The sequence below is a fragment of the Danio rerio genome, chromosome 4, assembly GCF_052040795.2.
Source record: "Danio rerio strain M-AB ecotype USA chromosome 4, GRCz13ab, whole genome shotgun sequence".
Lineage (NCBI taxonomy): Eukaryota > Metazoa > Chordata > Actinopteri > Cypriniformes > Danionidae > Danio > Danio rerio.
Window position 1 is genome coordinate 7,127,501 of NC_141024.2, and position 20,186 is coordinate 7,147,686.

Consider the following 20,186-nt stretch of genomic DNA (forward strand, 5'->3'; position numbering starts at 1 on the left):
TTTTGCCCTGAAGCATTTATGGATGCATGCATGGATAGATTGCTAACACCACAGGGTCAAAGGGCAATGTGACACTGGGTTTTTATGGGATGAGGTTGGATGGAATGAACTACTGTACATCATTCACAGCTCTTGATCTTGTAGGCAGTAGCATCTATTGCAGATTTATTTTTCATTGTTATCTTCTTAAAAATATAGGTTTTATCATTGGCATCAGTGGTTCCACGAAGAACTTTTAATATTTATGCGATCAATCCTATATGTTATTTTGACGCGCAATAATGACTGTAAATGACATTGACATTTGGTTGATTTTAGGTTTGGTTGTAAAGTGACCAAAATCAAGTCAATTATATTGAAGTCAAATACTAAACCCAACCAAAAAACCAATGTCTGATAGACGTCACAGTGGTAACGTCCACACAGTGTCAAGCTGTAACATTAGACGTTGTTATTTGGTTTTATAAGGTTGGACGTTAGACACTGACATCGGGTTCTGACGTCAACTCGATTTTCATTTGCAAATAACTATGACACTGGGGTGCAACGTCAATCTGACATCATGGTAACGTCCCGTGCCTGCTGGGTATCTTTAACTGTAGACATTTCCATATTAAGTTATTAAGTGAGTGCTTGTAAACTGACTGGTTTAATAAAACAATTGATTTATCTGAGAACTGGCTTAAAAGGGTTACTTGCTCAGAAAACAATGGACTATGTTTCAATACAGTTATCACCTTTGTTGTAAACCAATGTCTGTTTTACATGCAGAAAAGGTCATGTGAAACCTTCCCATGATTCATTTTTGTCCTTAAGAGAAATATATTTACATACATTTACATTACATATATGTATTTTGCTTTCATTCAAAGTTACTGCATTCAAGTTGACTGTACATCTACATGCATGCACAATCAACAACAAAACCTTATAACTTTGTAAATTGTATTTCTGCGCATCCACTCATGAATCTAGTGTTCTTATGTGAATGATAATGATATTTATTACATAACATTATTGCATAAAATAACCAAATATAAAACAATATCAAGTAATCTTAAAGCTATTACTATAGAAGGTTTTTCATAATAACAGTGTTCGCCATCTGTCTTCAAGCTATGTAAATCATCCAATTAAGGCTTTTAAATTTAGTTGAATGTGTTTATATTTAATATATATAATAAAAGCAAAGCTTGTAAATTATATTGGTGTGCTTCTACTGATCTATCTATCTTTCCATCCATCCATCCATCCATCCAATCAACACCCAAACATCTGTCTATATGTCTATCCATCCATCCATCCATCCATCCATCCATCCATCCATCCATCCATCCATCCATCCATCCATCCAATCAAAAACCAAACATCTGTCTATATGTCCAGCCATCTAGCAATCTGTCTGTCCGTCCGCTATCTATCTATATCTATCTATCTATCTATCTATCTATCTATCTATCTATCTATCTATCTATCTATCTATCTATCTATCTATCTATCTATCTATCTATCTATCTATCTATCTATCTATCTATCTATCTATCTATCTATCTATCTATCCATCTATATATCTATCTAGTCCGTCCGTCCATCCATCCATCCATTCAATCAACAACCAAACATCCTTCTATCTATCCATCCATCCACCCATCCATCCACCCACCCACCCATCCATCCATCCATCCATCCATCCATCCATCCATCCATCCATCCATCCATCCATCCATCCATCCATCCATCTATCCATCTATCCAGTTAATAACCAAACATCTGTCTATATGTCCATCCATCCATCCATCCATCCATCCATCCATTTATCCACACTAATAATCCTTTCACCTGTCAATCCATCCATCCAACCGCCCAACCAACCAACCAACCAACCAAAAAACCAACCAACAAACTTACCAACCAATCATTTATCCAATCATCTGTACAGACTTTTTGAACTTTTCACCCCAAGATTTAATCAAGTTACTTATCTATTTAATCAAGTTATCTATCTATCATCTGTTTTAAAGGCAGTAATTTATCACACAACGTTAATTCTTTTTAAAGTTTTGCGTCACAACCATTTGAATAACTGGAATACCGTATATAATATATTATACAAAAATAGGATTAGTACTTAATCTATACTTACTGCAGTAATAAAATGCAATAACATTCATACAGTTGTCAGTCTGATTGCATTTGGATTAATAACACCTTTCTGCACAAAAACATTTTTGGCAGGTAGAGCCAATCGCTTCAACCAAAACTCACATCAGATTTCGCAAAACACACCAAAAATGACAGCGGTCTGCACCAGCAGCCCTGGATGACACCATGGCTCTTTAAAAAAACCCAAAGAACTGTCATTAGCTCGGCAACCAAGGCCCTCAAGATCCTCCAACCCAGTCACAATCTATTTGAGTTTCTTGTTGATGATTTAGGTGCGAGCTTTCACTTTTATTTTTTTTTGTCTTTTATTCCTAGACACACACTCCAGTCAGGCAGTGTTCCCTGTCTACTTATGACCTTCTCCGGAGCCATATTCTTCACAGAGCAAGAACACAGCCTTTAGCGAGACGTGGCTTCTCTCTCTTTCTCTCTCTCTCCAAAAGTCTTTGGCGTTTCTTTAAAATTTCCCACCGAGACAAAAGACGGATTAAGTAAAGTTGCTTTAAATCCTCGGCAGGCGAGTTAAGGGTTCTTCCTGAATAATGATGATAAACATGCGCCGCTTTTTTGAGTCTCTTAGATTTAAACAATGCAGCAGCTTCTATCCCAAGCCAATATTTTTACAATGCACGACTGCCCAACTCAGTTTAATAAAAAAAAACAACGCCTAATAATTTTACAAGTCCCCATAGCTTTGGCTACAATGTGAATTATTAATCTTTCACAGCATGCAAACTCTTGTTTCAATGCTTTGAGAGAGAGAGAATTTAATCAAATCTTAATAAAGAAGAGTCTGAAAGGCTTTTGGAAGGGTGTGCAAAGTGCAAAAAGGACAAGCCTGACCTCTGCCAGCACCTCAGGTGAGTTTTTTTGCAGCATCCAGCTCACGTTGGCATGTTCTACTGCAGTACTGCATCTGTCTTTCTTTCTCTCTCTCTCTTTCTTTCCTGAGGCTTGCTCATGAAGGGAAATGTTATATTTAGCTGACCAGTATTTTGTTTGTTCACTGAATGTAACGGTGCCCTTGGAAGGCTGCCAGATTGCTGCAAAGCCCAGTCATTCTCTCCCTCTCTTTCTCTTTCTTTCTTTTTTGTCTCCCATATACGGTTGACGTTAAACTTATTTGCCCTCTTGTGAATTTTTTTTTCTTTTTTAAATATTTCCCAAATGATGACCCAGGGGGTCGGGGACAATGGCGATTTCCAAAATAGTTTGTTAATAAAATTTTAAAAAAAACCTAAATTCAACAAACAGCCCACCAAAATAAAGTGTGACCCATCCTTGTTATGCAATGATTTGCCTAAATACCTTGCCTAATTAAGCTAGTTAAGCCCTTAAATTGCACTTCAATCTAAACAGTATCTTGAAAAATGTCTAGTCAAATAGTAAGTACTGTAATCATTACAAAGATAAAAGATGTCCGTCATTATAAATTAGTTATTGAAACTATTATGTTTAGAAATGTGTTGTTAGTTTGGTTAAACAGAAATTGGGGAATACAATATATACAGGGGCATTATAATTAAGGAGGGCTAATAATTCTGACTTCAACTGTATATACATTTATAAATATACATATTTGCAAAAAGGGGCTTACTTTATTGCATTTCCAAAATACTATTAATCATGGAGAGGCATGAAAGGTTATAAAGATAAAGGTTATATAACATAAGAATGCACACTCATCTAATCTTGTCAGTCACAACTTGGGATTATTAATACTGTGTGTTCGATAACATTACCACTTTATTAAATGGATCCACAAACATTTCTTTCGTCATTCACTCAACTTTAGTCTGAGGAAAGGTTTTGAAGAATGAGCTTGCTGATTTTCTTTACACACAATAGATGGGGTTCAAAGAATGTTAAGCTCTTTAAAAAAGACAACAACAACAAAACACAGCATAAAAGCATGGTCGGTTAATTTAATAAAATAAAAAGAGGTTTATAAAATATTCACATTATTTTTTTTATTAATTTCAAGTCTTCAATTTCAAGTCATTTACCCACAATCGAACCTATTCATCTTTTTTTGCAATACAAAGAAGAAGTTTTAAGAATGGTCATGCTGCTCTTTTTCACACAGTGGACGTAGATAGGGTGCAAGTAATAGCATATTTTAAAAATTAAATAAAAGTACAATAAAAATGTGACTAATGCAAATGTATGTGTTATATTATATCCCGTTTAAACATACTTTTGTTACAAAACAAGATGTTTTAAAGAATGATCATGTTACAATGTTTAAGCACTTTAAAATCATCAAGACAGTGGTCAATGCAACCTAAATGTTTTATTACAAACGATCTGATACTTTGATTAAAAACATAACAAGACACACTGAACAACACTGTAAGTGATATGTGATGTAAGTGATGCCAAGTTTCCAAGTATATAAAATGGCTCTGACCTCCTTCCATGACGAAAAACTTTATCCTTTATTGTTTGCAAAAAGTTTGATGCTATTTTAACCTCTCTTGGTGCAGCAAATGGGACGTAACATTTAATTTGAATTCATTTAATGTGATAGTGCATAAATATTGCAGTAGGTATTGTGGAATATAAAATAGGCCTCACTACATTACGCTAAAGCTGCACCACAGTAACCCACAAAAGTTTACTTGTATCTGACTCAACGGATTATCAAAATAAGGATATATGAAATCGATGTATGTGATGTTGTTTTATCTGACGCATATTTAGAGCGTAATGAGCTCAGCTCACATCAGATACAGCTTAATCGGATGCATTACCTTGGCACCGTTTCTGCACGCGTGGGTGCCACGATCCTGGAAGGTTTTGCCATGTAAAAGAGCTTTAAGGGTCTTAAATGACATTTGTTTTTGAAAAACAAATCCTGAGCAGTCATTTAGGCTTCAAAAGACCCTGACCTACTTCTAAATGTGGACACACTCAAAGGAAGTCAATCCACATGCGATTGTTTCCTCGATTAGCAAAAAGTGCAGTAAACCTGCTGCCTGGTTTGTTTCTAGCACAATTTCCCTGGGAATGAGATTATTTTTCCCAGAAAGCTTTTGCGCACTCCAAATTTGTTTTCCGTGTACACATGTGTCTTTTCGCAGAATCTGGTCTCTCCACGAGAGAGATTAATGCGAGCAGACAGAAGCGAACAGCTGAATCACATTTTCAAAGGCTGCGTGGCATGGCAGCCGGGTGGCCACCTCTGCTCCGGCCTCGTCTGGTCGCAGGACTACGGTGGCTTTTATCAGCACAATCTGCTCTTGTGTCCCTTTTGATGAGAAAGCTTCCGGCTGTCAACAGGGAACAAGCTGCTCACCATTAAGATGGTTTGCACTTTAAAGGGACTATATGTACAATTCAGAAACTGTTTTTTTAAGCAACACTTGTGGCAGTTAAGTTCTTTTAAATGTATTTTAAAGTTCTCATGTAGTGATTTAAAATGTACATTTTTTATCAGGTATTTCATGAAACTTCAACTGAAAAATGAAGAGAGGGCAGGGCATAGAGTAGCTCCTCCTCTTTTTAAGAAAATCAGCCTGTAGCGTTTTGTTTTTATCAAAGCTCCTGTTGGTGTCATAAATCTAGCAACCTGCATGTGCATCAAGTCGGAAGAAGGAAAACGCCATATCTAATATTTCTTTATTTGTACTGCAATACCTCGTTCAACCACTTGGTGTACTTACCACACCTTTAACGTGTGCCCTAAAATATTCATGGTAAAGTTATGTTTGATTCTTCTACAAGGCAAAAAAGGCAAGTACTTGCACTGTAAAAAAAATCCGTAATTTTACAGTTTATTTCCGGCAGCTGGGGTGGAGGAAAAACAAATGAAAAATAATTTAAATTAGCTGTAAAATAACTGACATTAAATTACAAAAATTTACTGTAAAATAACGGACATTAAATTACAGAAATTTACTGTAAAATAACGGACATTAAATTACAAAAATTTACTGTTAAATAACGGACATTAAATTACAGAAATTTACTGTAAAATAACGGACATTAATTTACAGAAATTTACTGTAAAATAACGAACATTAAATTACAGAAATTTACTGTAAAATAACGGACATTAAATTACAGAAATTTACTGTAAAATAACGAACATTAAATTACAGAAATTTACTGTAAAATAACAGACATTAACTTACAGAAATTTACTGAAAAATAACGGACATTAAATTACAGAAATTTACTGTAAAATAAGGTTCATTAATTTACAGAAATTTACTGTAAAATAACAAACATTAAATTACAGAAATTTACTGTAAAATAATGAACATTAAATTACAGAAATTTACTGTAAAATAACGAACATTAAATTACAGAAATTTACTGTAAAATAACAGACATTAAATTACAGAAATTTACTGTAAAATAACGAACATTAAATTACAGAAATTTTCTGTAAAATAACAGATATTAAATTACAGAAATTTACTGTAAAATAACGAACATTAAATTACAGAAATTTACTGTAAAATAACGGACTTTAAATTACAGAAATTTACTGTAAAATAACGGACTTTAAATTACAGAAATTTACTGTAAAATAACAGACATTAAATTACAAAGATTTACTGTAAAATAATGGACATTAAATTACAGAAATGTACTTTTATTTAAATTTCTGAAAACAATTTTTAATTCTGTAATATATTTTACAGTAAATTTCTGTAAATAATGATCATTAGTTTACGGTTTATTTCCGGCACCCCAGGTGCTGAAAATAAGCCGTAAAATTAATTATTTTTTTTAAAGTGTACCTGAAAGGTAGCTATGTATATTATAGCAAACATTCTAGAACAATGCAAGCATTGGCTTATAGGTCTGTCCGGCAATGCAGTACTCAGTATCTCCATAGAATCTGCATCACCATTTGTTTCATTCCACTTTTGTTATGTCACATAATGTATTTTTACCATTACCATTTACCATAGATGCTACATTTAATACCTAATAGTAAGTGCAAAGTTAGACTTTAGATTTGAATCTATAGCATAAGGAAGCAGCACCTCACACAAAAGGATTTTACAGTTTTATAATTACAATTTCACAAATTTATTCATATTTAATATGGTTATATATAAACAAAGCTGTTATTCAATTGTAGGAGTATTGCACAGCTTATATGATATGCCTAAATTGTTTTATGTATCATTGAAATATTCTACAGAGTGGAGTAAAAAATAAACAAGAAGGAGACTGTCTCTTTTTGACTTTCGTTACAAGCTATGGTGAAAAAAAAAATGTGATTAATGCATATAAATTCTTTAGCTGCTGCCGCCACCTTGCCCTGGACAAATATGAAACCACAGCAGTGGAAAAAGTCCAACATAAACATTAGAGCTGTTAATCATTACGAAGATGATTTCCGCGGAAGCACTCGGATTGAATTTGTTCATTTTAATTGGCTATATGGACGGTGGCTCACATTTCCTAAGCAAACAGTGGGAATTGAGCTTTGCCATTTTCCGAGTGCAATGAGTCTGATCGTACATCAACAAATGGAAAGTGCAATGAGGAGTAGCTGTAAAATCATTTACTTATTCATAAAGAATTATTCGACCTCTGCTGTACTAGTATGAAACGGCAAGATTGAGAAAAAGTTTCGAAAGACAACAATATAGAAAATTTTTAATTTGTGTCAACAGATGATGGACTAAATTTGCAAGTTCCTGCCGATATCATAATGAAGCTTACAGTAAAGCTTCCAGACTGTAATTAGATTTTATTTTTGCTTTCTTCTGCCAACCTTTCTGCTTTACTAGTGTCACAATGTTAATATAAACCATTAACTGGCGAAGAAAATGTTCACTGCAATGTTTCGAAAATTTTCTCATGTTTTTTTAGCTTTTTTTTTTTTTTTTGCTTTTTATTTGAAATCATAAGCATTTTAGACACAATAACAATTGATATAGAGAGTGGGAACATATTAAATAATAATAATAATAATAATAATAATTATTATTATTATTATTATAACAATAATAAATAAAATTATTGTTATCATTAATATTTTATATCAATCATTATTTATTAATATCATTAAAATATTGATTAAATTATTATTTTTCAACAAGATAGCAGATCAGATAGAAAGCACAATGTTTAAAAAAATATATATATTAAAAAAAAAAATATATATATATATATATATATATATATATATATATATATATATATATATATATATATATATATATATATATATATATATAGTTAATTTCAATGTCTCCGTGTTATATATATATATATATATATATATATATATATATATATATATATATATATATATATATATATATATATATATATATATATATATATATATATATATATCCATTATGTTTACATATTTTTGTAACCAAGTACAGAAAGCTTAATAAAATAAGTTGCAAAATTATTAATCGTTGTGTAAAAAAATAACTAATAATAACTTGATATCAGCTTTGCACAATAAACAATACAGTGCTATTTTTCAGTATTTATTTAAATTACTGTATTTATATTGTATTCATATTACTGTATTTATATTCCTAAAGTATTATTAAGTATTATAAATAAAATGATTTAAAATCACATTGGGGAAAACCATGCGTTTACAGTTTCCTGTAGCATCTACAATAACGTAATGGCAGCAGTTTCGCCAGTAACTTACTGTAAATAAAATACAGCAAAAATACCGTTTTGACATTTACAGAAACATTTATCTTGCTGTATATGAATTTACAGAGTTGTATGTATTAGGGTTGGGCGATGTCGACCAATTTGGCATCATACGATGTCTAATGTGAAACATGATGGACGATGGCATGAATTAATTATTCATGAATATCTAATTAATTCATTATGAATTAATTATTTTTAGCCTACCGTTTTAACTACCTGACATGCATGCTCTTTGTTTTACCTATAACCAAATCATAAATAAATTAAGATAAGTTACACACAAACGACCACCTGTCAGTCACTTTTCTGTGGCATGGATAGGCAGAGTGATCTGTGTTGTTATCACGGCGTCTATAAACTTGTTTGATAAAAAGGTGCACAACCAACCAACAGTATTTGAGGTTTCTGCTTAAATTACTAAGTACAATTCCAAAGACCAAAGAGTCGCTAGATAGAGACAAGATTAAATAAATATTAACAATTATAGTGAGACACTATCCAGCGGTACATCCTTGATAAGCTGTCCGACGTGCACTGCTCTCTGAGGTTTTGTGTTCAAAGCATTTGCTGACTGCCTGAAGTTCAGATGTGCGGATATAATGCAGCGCATGAGTGTGTGTGTGGTCACGTGATGTGCGTGTAGTGTGGACGGAGATCTGTTCAGAAATGCTAGATGAAACGCCAGTGTGGACGTGGATTATTTTTCGTTCTAAAATGCCATTTTAAAACTAAGACGTATTCGTGTAAACGGGGCCTAAGTGTGTATTTTTTGCGAGCGGGTTGCTGCTGCGACGAGGGTGGGATGCCGGCTCAGCATTGTGATGGCATTGTCTATCGACTCAACAATAGTATATATATCTCTACTGCAAAATATAAATGCAACTTTAAAACACAGTAGTAACTGCATAACTGTCCTACAGTAAAATACCGTTTATATTACAGTTATATTACTGTTACGTTAACAGTGTGTAGTTACAGTAATATAAACACAGTATATATAATATAATGAAACAGTAATATAACTGCAATATTAATCTTTAGGAGTTCATTTTGAGGCGAAGCAGTGGCGCAGTAAGGAGTGCTGTCACCTCACAGCTAGAAGCTCGCTGGTTCGAGCCTCGGCTGGGTCAGTTGGCGTTTCTGTGTGGAGTTTGCATGTTCTCCCTGCGTTCGCGTGGGTTTCCTCCAGGTGCGGTACAGGTGAATTCAGTAGGCTGAATTGTCCGTAGTGTATGAGTGTGAATAAGTGTGTGTGGATGTTTCTGAAAGATGGATTGCGGGTGGAAGGATATATGCTGCGTAGAACATGTGCTGGATAAGTTGGCGGTTCATTCCGCTGTGGCAACCACAGATTAATAAAAGGACTAAGCCGAAAAGAAATTAATGAATGGATGAGTTCATTTTTAATGAAGCAAAATAAAATGAAAAAAAGGAAAGTCACATTCTAATTGTTTTATCATTACTTTTATAATTGCTTTCTCTATATATAGACTATTTAATAAAGAACTTTTCAAAGCAATTATAATGTGACCTTCAAATAATTTAATTTTGTTTGTTTCATTAAAAATTAAGCACTATGAAAATTTCCGTAAATAAAGAAGCACCAATTAATGTGATGTGTAGACATGTCTCATGAAAACAAACGGTGCCATTGAGTTTTTGTAGGTGGCGAATCGACGCCTCCTCGAGTCGCAGCTCTGCTTATCTCAGTCAACAGGCTGCCGGGAGTCTGACATGCGCTTTTGTCCCGGCCCACGTGCTTGGCTTTATCTCGGCCTTTGCTTTTCCTTCACCCTCCTCTTCTTCCTCAACAGCTGTCCAAACCCTCAGCCTCTTCATCACCCACTTACGCCAACTTTGCGTGGCCAATTAGCATGTTGAAATCCCAATCCAAACAGCAGGCTGTCACCGGGTTACTCTGCCTCTATAATCCATGCGGCTTTGAGCTTTACAAGAACAAATGTTCGAGCTGTTGTGATATCCCTGTGTGTGTCTGAAGACTTTCCGCATGTGTTTGCATACCAACACACACTTCCAACTCTCAATGCAGTAATAAATAAATGCAGCCTTAGTTAGAGACTTCTTCATAATCATAAATAAAAATCCCGACCCCAAACTTTTAGGCTATAGTTTGCAGTAGTAATCTGTGAATTGGGACGCCTCGGGGCAAATGCATTAAGTGTACTCGAGCTCTGTTCAGCACATTTTTCATTGTGTTCATTTACTCTAATAGGCTTAATATAGTTGTTGCTGATTTGGAGGAAATGGGACCAAAATTGAACTCAACGACTGCGATTAGCAAAATTAGCATCTAGCAAGGGATATTTCCATAGTGCGCTTGGTGTATTGGTGTTATTATTGTTATTATTATTAACAGGCTCTAGTAATGTTGCATAAAGGGGTTCTGTCAGCAGCAAATTAGGATTTATGACTTGATATTTTTCTCGATTATTGGAGTATTGTGAAGTTTGAGGAAAGTTTGAGGCTTTAACTTCACAGATGCTGTCTTATATATTAAATTCAAGAAGAAATAAATAAATAAATGCAAAGAAAACATCTGCAAGGGGTGAAGGGCTTGTCATTGGGGAATGAATGAGGAGAGAAAGTGTATTATTTGCATAAGCTGTCTCAGCATTAGCTGTGAGATGGATTTTTGCATCACTAGCTTTGTGATCCCTGACTGTTAGAGCTCCTCTGAGATTCCAGATAAGATGAGGGTTTTTTGACCACCGAATCGAAAACTGACTATCACTGAATGCAAATGTGAATGTTAAACACTTAAAAATTAAAGGAATAGTTCACCCCAGAATGCAGATTAACTGTTTATTTTTTTGCCCTCAGAGTATGCACAGTTTAATTGAATTTATGTGAATAAATCTTTCTGTAATCCTTAAATTAAAGACTTATTAAGGATTTCAATTATCTTTTCAGAGTGAGTTTACTGTTAATGAATCACTGATTCAAATGATCTATTCAGAGTGAGTTTACTGTTAATGAATCACTGATTCAAAAGATTTGCTCAAAGGGAGTCTGCAGTTCATGGCTCACTGATTCAAAAGATCAGCTCAGAGTGAATCTACTGTTAATGACTCACTGATTCAAATGATTAGTTCAAGGGGAGTCTGCAGTTCATGACTCACTGATTCAAATGATATGTTCAGTTTGAGTCTACTGACAATGACTCACTGATTCAAATGATTCATTCAATAGGAGTCCGCCGTTAATTACTCACCGATTCAAATGATTTGTACAAAAGGAGTCTGCAGTTAATGACTCACCGATTTAAATGATTTGTACAAAAGGAGTCTGCAGTTAATGACTCACAGAATCAAATGATTTGTACAAAAGGAGTCTGCAGTTAATGACTCACCGATTCAAATGATTTGTACAAAAGGAGTCTGCAGTTAATGACTCACCGATTCAAATGATTTGTACAAAGGGAGTCTGCAGTTAATGACTCACCGATTCAAATGATTTGTACAAAGGGAGTCTGCAGTTAATGACTCACCGATTCAAATAATTTGTTCAGAGTGAGTCTACTGTTTATGACTTACTGATTCTAATGATTAGTTCAAATGGAGTCTGCATTTCAAGACTCGCTGATTCAAATAATTTGTTCAGAGTGAGTCTACTGTTAATGACTCACTGATTCAAATGATTCGATCAAAGAAAGTCTGCAGTTCCTGACTAACTGATTCAAATAATATGTTCAGTTTGAGTCTACTGATTATACTGATTCTGCAGTTAATAACTCACTGATTCAAATGATTTGTTTAAAGGGAGTCTGCAGTTCATGACTCACTTATATAAAGATCTGTTCAGAGTAAGTCTGCAGTTAATGACTCACTGATTCAAATGATTAGTTCAAAGGGAGTCAGCAGTTCATGACTAACTGATTCAAATGATAGGTTTAGTTTGAGTCTACTGTTAATGACTCACTGATTCTAATGATTTGTTCAAAGTGAGTCTGCATTTAATGGCTACTATTACTTTGAGAGTCAAAATAAACAAACTAAAAAACATTCCCTTATAGAAATCTGATGCATGGAAATATATGGATAGAATCTAATATAAAAAAATTAAAAAATAGTTAGCTAAACAAGATAATGACGGAGGTGGAGACAAATTAATAACCAAAATAACGATGATTCAGTTACAAGATATAACAAAAGGCTGAACGGAAAACACACAAGAGATGTTAACCAAAACAGATTCATTCATCTCATTTGTTGAAACACTACCATGCATTGCTCAGAGTTGTGGTTAAACAAGCTCGGCTTCATTTAGAAATCTCTAAGTGGGAGAAAAACAGACAAAGTAATTGGCAACATTTTGTGCCAGCTCACAATATTCACATGTCCGTTCGATTTTTGGCTGGGTTTATTGAACAGCTGTATTAAAGCAGCATCACACAGGTGAGAGCACAGCCAGATTGGTTAATATATAATGTTTGAAACAATAACCCGGTCTATTTGCCAGCGAATATACAAGGGAAATATTTCTCTGTCACCGGGACGCGACTGTTTTATGATGAGATGCTGCAAAATACAGTTTCATGGTCGGTAAGAAATATTTACGGCCCATAAATTTCCCTCAATTCGCCAGCATTCGGCAGGCCAGTCATAAAGTAATCTTTTGACCCAGCTTGTTAACTCTTTCTATTATATAGTTTACCAAGATGGAAAGTAGGGTGTATAAGCGAAAGAGACAAATGGACGAGCGCCGCAAATGCTTTTCCAAAACAAATTTGTGCATCGATTCCCTCAGGCTGTGGAACAAGTGAGCAGATTTAATTGGGAAGATGTCCTAGAATAGGAGCTCACCTGGAGAGGAGCATTATTTTTTGCACTCTTTCCTTGTCTCTCCCTCCCTCACTATTTTCTTTATCTCAGTCTGTCAGAGAGGGCCTGTAATCACTTCATCTGTTATCAGTCATTCCCACTGTTTCTGCCATCCCAGAAAGCTGGGCTATGGTTGAAAGTCTCTTATATCGACAGCCCCGGGTTATCAGCAGCCTGTGAGGGAACATCGTCTGCATACTTTGTTTGCCGCGCACGTTTATTCTGGATTTGTTTATGTTTAGTTTTAATAGTTCATCAAGGGTGAGCAGTCATTTATTTTGATGTCGTTCTTAGAAGTCATGCTTTATTGCATGTTGGTAAATTGCATTTATTGCATGGGCTGTTGTAACCCAGCTTTGGGTTAAATATGGACAAAACCCAAAAGTTGGGTCATAAATGTAATCAATTTAATTGACACAATGAACCCAACATTGGGTCTGTCCATATTTGACCCGACGTTGGGTTTCCATGTAAAGAAAGTCGTAAGCACGTATTGCCTCACAGCAAAAAGGTTGGTGGTTCGAGTCCCTGGCTGGGTCAGTTGGCATTTCCGTGATGTAGTTTGCATGTTCTCCCCGTGTTCCTGTGGGTTATTATCATGTAAACTAACAAAAAACAAAAAAACTAACAAAAAAAAAATCCCTTTTATAGTTTTTTACAAGTAATTGAGAACTAAAACAACAGTGGTGGACTACAGGAAGGTATGTGTCATTCTTCTGCTGCAGCTACTGGGCTGTCATGCATAAAATATCCATAAATTAGCAAGTTGTCCATACTTTGTGATTCTTTTTTCCCCCTCTCATTTATTTATGCTTTTGAATTGCATTACGGGACCTTGATGTTTCCTTGAACAACTTTGCGATGTTGAAAAAGGGATTTTTATATATGTTTTTAATCATTTAAAGTGAAATGTTGTCTGCATTGGTGTTGTAGATGACGCTAATAACACCTGTTTTATTATATTATATTATATTATATTACATTACATTACATTACATTACATTATATTATATTATTCATTTATTCATTCATTCATTTTCTTTTCAGCTTAGTCCCTTTATTAATCCGGGGTCGCCACAGCTTAATGAACCGCCAACTTATCCAGCAAGTTTTTACGCAGCGGATGCTCTTCCAGCCACAACCCATCTCTGAGATTCTCTGTTCTGGTATGTTCTGTTATGTTCTGTTATATTATATTATATTATATTATATTATATTATATTATATTATATTATATTATATTATATTATATTATATTATATTATATTATATTATATTATATTATATTATATTATATTAAGTTCTGTTATGTTATGTTATGTAATGTGATGTTATATTATATTATATTATATTATATTATATTATATTATATTATATTATATTATTTTATATTACATTATAATACACTATATTATATTATATTGTTTTAGATTATATTATATTATTTTATATTATATTATATTATATTATATATTATATTATATTATATTATATTATATTATATTATATTATATTATATTATATTATATTATATTATATTATATTATATTATATTAAGTTCTGTTATGTTATGTTATGTTATGTTATGTAATGTGATGTTATATTATATTATATTATATTATATTATATTATATTATATTATATTATATTATATTATATTATTTTATATTACATTATAATACACTATATTATATTATATTGTTTTAGATTATATTATATTATATTATTTTATATTATATTATATTATATTATATATTATATTATATTATATTATATTATATTATATTATATTATATTATATTAAGTTCTGTTATGTTATGTTATGTTATGTTATATTATATTATATTATATTATTTTATATTACATTATAATACACTATATTATATTATATTACACTACATTATATTATATTATATTATATTATATTATATTATATTATATTATATTATACTAAAATATCAATAAAGTCACTTTGTTAAATTGCAGAGTGAAATTGCATCAAAAAAATCATGAAACAAAATTATCTTTCTTACGTCTACAAAAAATGATCAAGGTCCCATGATGCACTTCATGCCTATAAATATACATATAAAAATAAACAAATCAAAAATAAAAAAATGTTAAACAGCAAAAATCTAATCCAGAGACTGCTGCCTAGATATTCTTTACAGTGTAATGACAATAATAAAGCGCCTTTCATTTATAACACCTTATAAAATTATATTATAATAATCTTATCAACGCCTTCGGTCAAATAACAAACATTTTATGCTCCCAAGCCTTCCAAAAACATATATATTTAGGCTACTTTAATAACTGATTGCTATGATGATGCAAAGCGACATTAAAACCTGCCTACCTACAGTGAACTGGCTTTTCTGCTTCATTGCAGATATCACAGTATAGTATAGCTCTGTTTTACATCGCGCATCCATCACCTTGATTAGGAGTGCTGCCGTCCTGGATGTGTTTTGTGCCGTCTGTTTGTTTTGTTGTCTTATTTGTTCTCCTTTTATTTTTGCATCACTTCCAAATCCATATCATGACTCAGCCCACAAGCAAGCTGCCCGCATCTATATTTGCTCTGTCTCAAAAGCGCACCGTTAAGTGGGTCACATCTTAGGAAACTTTGGCCTGCTTTGCCAGTTGGACCCATGATAATGAGGACAAAAGGAGGGCGAAATCTGCTGGCCCTTGTGCGCCGCTGACTCACAAGCGAGATTTCCACAGATTGATGCAATCTTACCGAGCATGTATATGACCTCATCGAGCATCTTCATAAATCAGAGGAAAATAAATTGCATCAAGTTGCATCCTGGGACGTTTGTCGCATTCCACATGCAAACAGTTAAATGGAAATGGCTGCAAAGGAAGAAGCACTTTTACGACTTTGCAGCCGAATTAAATGAAGCATGTTAATGGCTTTTGTGCCTAGGGTGATGAAAGTGATTTTCTTTTCTTTCTTTTTTTGCAACCAGGTCTCAGATAGCCTGAATACTTGGCTTGATCAATGGTGGACAGTAGGTGTTTTTGCTCCGATAAAATATGTAACTCAAAACTTGAGGTATTGGAACTTTATTGCATTTTTTTTCATGAATTTCTGAGTTATTTTGAACTGGGAAATCATCATCGAGTCAGAAACTTAAGTATCGATAGAAGTGTCTGATTCGTGAACTGATTCAAGCTGAATCCTGTCAGTTAATCATATCTGAACGATTAATAGATTTGATTAAATCTGTTTATGAGTCAACAACTTGCTGATTTAAATGATCCATTTACAGCAAGTCTACAGTTAATGACTCACTAATCCAAATGATCTGTTCACAGTGAGTCTACAGTTAATGACTCACTGATCCAAATGATCTGTTCACAGTGAGTCGACAGTTATAGACTCTCTAATCCAAATGATCTGTTCACAGTGAGTGTACAGTTATTGACTCCTTGATTCAAGTGATTTGTTCAGATTGAGTCTCCAAATAACAACTCATTTATTCACATGATTCATTCAGAGTGAGTCTACATTTAACAACTGATTGATTCAAATGATTCATTCAGGATGAGTCTTCAAATAACAACTCGTATATAATTAAATGATCGGTTCAGAGTTCGATGATTTGTTCGTTGATTTGTAGATTCATTGATTCAAATGATTCATTCCGAGATATTCTCTAACTAACGATTCATTTATTCAAATGATTTGCTCAGAGTGAGTCTACAGTAAATGAATCACTGATAAAACTGATTTGTTCAGAGTGAGTCTACAGTTAATGACTCGCTGATTCAAATGATCTGTTCAGAGTGAGTCTACAGTAAATGAATCACTGATTAAACTGATTTGTTCAGAGTAAGTCTACAGTTATTGACTTGTTGATTTAATGATTTGTTTAAAATGAGTCTCCAAATAGCTCATTTATTTAATTGATATGCTCAGAGCGAGTCTACAGTTACTGACTCACTAATCCAAATGACCTGTTCAGAGTAAGTCATTATTTAACAACTCATTGATTCAAATGATTTGTTTAGAGCGAGTCTCTAAATAACAACTAATTTTAAAATGATCTGCTCAAAGTGAGACTACAGTTAACAACTCATTGATTCAAATGATTCGTTCAGAGTGAGTCTATAGTATTCAACTCATTTATTCACATGATTCATTCAGAGTGAGTCTACAGTTAATGGTTTGTTGATTCAAATCATCTGTACAGAGTGAGTCTATAGTTTTTGACTTGTTTATTCACATGATTCATTCAGAGCGAGTCTACAGTTAATAACTCATTGTTAAAAATGTTTTGTTCAGAGTGAGTCTACAGTTAATGGTTTGCTGATTCAGATCATCTGTTCAGAGTGAGTCTATAGTTTTTGACTCGTTTATTCACATTATTCATTCAGAGTGAGTCTACAGTTAATAATACATTGCTTAAATGATTTGTTCAGAGTGAGTCTTCAGTTTTTGACTTGTTTATTCACATGATTCACTCAGAGGAAGTGTAGAGTTATTGACTCATTGATTCAAATGATTTGTTCAGAGTGAGTCTTCAGTTAATGGTTTGTTGATTCAAATCATCTGTTCAGAGTGAGTCTTCAGTTAATGGTTTGTTGATTCAGATCATCTGTTTAGAGTGAGTCTATAGTTTTTCACTTGTCTATTCACATGATTCGTTCAGAGTGTGTCTACAGTTAATAACTCATTGAATAAAATGATTTGTTCAGAGTGAGTATAGTTTTTAACTCGTTTATTAACATGATTCATTCAGAGCGAGTCTACAGTTATTGACTCATTGATTCAAATGATTTGTTCAAAGTGAGTCTTCAGGTAATGGTTTGTTGATTCAAATGATCTGTTCAGAGTGAGTTTACTGTTAACGACTCATTGATTCAAATGATTTGTTCAGAGTGAGTCTCTAAATAATGAATAACTCATTTATTCACATGATCTGCAGAGCAAGTCTACAGTGAATGACTCACTCATCAAAAAGTACAGTAATACTTTTAACACTTGAGTGCATCAAAAAAAACAAGCAATGTCTTTATTTCGATTCATGGAGCACTTAAGCACTTTTACTGGAGTTAAAATCTGTACTTTTACCCAAGTGCTTGATTTGTGCACCTTGATGGAGTCTGTCTATTTTCAGCTCTAGAGGGGATGAAGAGGCTTGTGATTGTCCTGAAAAAAAAAAAAACATCCGTATGTGTGCCCGTGAGTGGAGGCGCCCTGAATCAACCCTTGATCACTTTGCTCGACAGTGTAAGGTCACTCTGGACGGCTGCGGGGGGAATGGAGGAGGGGTTGCACACATTTGCGCAATGCGACCAGCTAATCCAAGTGCTCAGATATAGGGATTACAACCTCGCTTTACATTACAACATTCACATCGAAAGAAAATGACCAAAACACATGCTTAATCACAGCGGTATAGCATCTTCTGTACTTAGGAGTTGCCATGGCGACCGTCAGCCATGTTGGCCTTGATGGTGTTTTTTTTTACAGTCCTCTCTAATTACGCTCCATGGTTTGAAGTGACTCAGGACGTTTCAGTGCGCCGTGCAAATGCTTCTGACAGCACGGTGAACTGAAAGAGATACTGTGAAGGTAATGTTTACACCATGAAAAACAGAGGACAAGCACTCTGAATCTGTAGTCCATACTTCACTTGCGACTAATTCATTAGTGGAGTTGTTTACTTCAACATGTTTAGTTATTTCTGTATATTCGTTAACATTCGTCTATATGACTTTACTATGCTTTATATAGAAATGACACTGAAACAGATACTGTGAAGGTAATATTTAGACCATAAAAAGCCTGAGGACAAGCGCTCTGAATCTGTAGCCCATACTACATAGGCGACTAAATCATTAGTGGAGTTGTTTACATCAACATGTTTAGTTATTTCTATATATCCGTTAACATTCGTCTATGACATTAATATGCTTTAAATGACACTGAAAGAGATACTGTGAAGGTAATGTTTACACCATAAAAACCAGAGGACAGCCTTTGTCTTTATTTTATACTGCATAGGCAAATAAATCATTAGTTGGAGCTGTTTACATCAACATGTTTAAACTCAGGCTCATTTTGAAAACGTACCCCTATATACATTTCTGGACAGCCCCAAATAGATCGCAGGATCTATGTTTTTTTTGTAGTGTTTGTTTTTCGCGAATGCACCAGAGGCCGCTATGTACACTTTTTGAGATTTCAAATTTCTCCTGCGACTGTCATTCGTGTCTGCTGTTCTTGCGTAAATCCACTAAAGGCCGCTGTTAACTGACTGAATGACTCACCGATCGACTGACCCACCCTCCTCTTTCCCTAAACCCAACGAATTGTATTGATTGACCCTCCCACCGTCTTCCCTAAACCTAACCAACAGTTCTCAAAAGCAGTCCAGAAAAAGAAAATCCGTCGCCTGTTTTTGATCACATTCTCACCCTGTTATTTACTTGTTTAGTTTATTTTTTGGCTTCTGTTTTCGTCTTACCCGCTTTCTGGAATCGTTCTTCACCAGACTCTAGCCCCGT

At 33.8% G+C, this 20,186-nt stretch overlaps 1 protein-coding gene and 1 long non-coding RNA gene across 3 annotated transcripts in view; one reads left to right on the forward strand and one right to left on the reverse strand.

The window, feature by feature from the left end:
* tmem168a (transmembrane protein 168a) overlaps positions 1-20,186 on the forward strand; it is a 72,019-nt gene that overhangs the window by 11,422 nt on the left and 40,411 nt on the right. For both annotated transcript variants that reach the window (XR_015481634.2, XM_087245556.2), the window contains exon 3: positions 2,479-3,023. The gene's annotated coding sequence lies outside the window, so the exon portion shown is untranslated. The remainder of the gene's footprint in view (positions 1-2,478; positions 3,024-20,186) is intronic.
* Positions 9,171-14,253, reverse strand: LOC148679916 (uncharacterized). Its single transcript, XR_015942105.1, has 3 exons — positions 12,668-14,253; positions 11,809-12,575; positions 9,171-11,761 (listed from the first exon to the last, which is right to left on the reverse strand). It is a non-coding gene; the product is annotated as an uncharacterized LOC148679916 (long non-coding RNA).